Source organism: Quercus suber, unplaced genomic scaffold (assembly GCF_002906115.3).
Source record: "Quercus suber isolate HL8 unplaced genomic scaffold, Cork oak 2.0 scaffold_907, whole genome shotgun sequence".
Taxonomy (NCBI): domain Eukaryota; kingdom Viridiplantae; phylum Streptophyta; class Magnoliopsida; order Fagales; family Fagaceae; genus Quercus; species Quercus suber.
In genome coordinates this window covers 189,801-191,662 of record NW_027070331.1, presented here as the reverse complement: position 1 = coordinate 191,662, position 1,862 = coordinate 189,801, and the positions used below count along the sequence as shown (strand labels likewise).

General features: G+C 35.0%; 1 long non-coding RNA gene across 1 annotated transcript; it reads right to left on the bottom strand.

Annotated features, from left to right (window-relative positions):
* Positions 1-215: 215 nt before the first annotated feature.
* Positions 216-1,845, bottom strand: LOC136061439 (uncharacterized). Its single transcript, XR_010626893.1, has 2 exons — positions 908-1,845; positions 216-442 (listed from the first exon to the last, which is right to left on the bottom strand). It is a non-coding gene; the product is annotated as an uncharacterized LOC136061439 (long non-coding RNA).
* Between the last annotated feature and the right edge of the window lie 17 nt (positions 1,846-1,862).

Below are 1,862 nucleotides of genomic sequence, written 5' to 3'. Positions count from 1 at the left end.
AAACAATGTCACTTAATTCCATTCTATTCCTTTCTCTTACATAAATATATTCCGCTCCATTCATTTCCCTTCCTTTTTTATCACATTCTTTCCCTTCCTTTTTTATCATTCCATTTCATTTCTTTATGAACTCCTAAACGAAGCCTAAGGGAATAAGCTAAAAAGAGAACGAAAACTAGAAACCTAAAGATTATAAAAAAATTATAAGTAATAAGTTTTAAAAAAACAAACCTAAAGATTAAATTATGAAAGTCTCTTGCTAATGTACTGGTAATACAAAAGATCTAACCAATGTATATGTCTTGAATAGGAGAGTTGTTGTCTGTCACATATCTGATTTGGATTCCTCTGGAATTACCGTCAAAGTGACCAAATTATCCTTAGCTCTTTTCACAGCCACTTTCATGGGTACTCCAACTCTGTCCCCCATTATTTCAATAATCTGCAACAATTCACAAATCATATAGACCATCAGAATCATAATCATAAAAATAGTAAGCAACAAACTCAATCAGGCAAAAGCATGAGTTTTCTGAACCCAAACTCAATTAAATTGGAAATTTTTGCACACCACATGTATCATGTTATATCCTCCCTTCCTTTTTTCGAAGGTAAGTTATATTCTCTTTCGATATCCTTTAGTTTCTCATCACAGACTTAAAATATTCTGACAATCAACACATTCAGTCATAAATTCATTACGAGGCCATCAGGACCAGAATTCCTGCCAGCAGTCACTAAATTGTGGTTTAATCAAAGGAAAATGCATGACAATCTAAGATTAAGGTTATTTCTCCATTAATCATGACTGCTCAAATTCCAGCCATTAAATATTTTAGTGTTTTTTTACTTCTCGTTGCAAAATGCATAATTTCCACCTACTGACATTCATTAAGGTCCCAAATACCTCCTTGATGCTTTCAACAGGTTTCCCATCAAATTCAATCACAACATCGCCAGGACGAAATCCAGCACGGTCAGCAGGGGATCCAGGAGTCACCTAGTAAAACAATCAGAAAACCATCAGAAATGAGACGAAGCCTTTTTTTCTTGATTTTTATCAACAATGTCATATCATCAGGAAATCCTTAGGATACCACAAATTCTATTTCCCAGCATGGAGTTAGTGCATATTCCTTCCATTTGTTAATATGGCAGAAGGGAACAGAATTCCTAAATAATATAAAATCAACTCACACGTCAAGGCACCCTATTACAGATTTAATTTTAGATGGAAACATCAAAAATATATTTTGCCCAACACTGCTTTATTGGGAAGCCACCCACTCCACCAAATAAACCCAACCCAAATCCTAACCTGGATCTGATTGACATTAACTAAAATCACTGTTAAAATATCAGTTCATGCAAACAAAAGACCAACCACAGCAAAATAAATATTTAGTTCCTTTTGAGCCTCTAGTCTTTAGATCAGAGTAGGGTTCACTAGAAAGCACAGCATACTACCCTCAAAAGTCAGGCCCCATCCAGACCCTAAATCTAACCTAAGCCTCTGTCAAAACAATGCAAAGTCAGTAAAAATATTTGGTCACGGAACCAATACCATTTTTCCCATCCTACTGTGACAGACAAGGTTAATATCTATGAAAGAGGGGGTGGGGGGAGGGAAGCAGTTCACTATATGCATACCAGTTTCTACAAACCAGTGATTGTAAACCCTACATGTAGCCAGCACAAATCCATTAAGATAAGAATCTGAAGAGTTAGTTTGCAAATAAGTAAAGAAATTAATAAAACATGCATCCTGCCATCACCCAAAAAGAACAAATTATTGTGACCTTAGATATATTTTCAAGTGTAACATATAACCGTTCATAAAACACAGCCAAGTACATTATAAT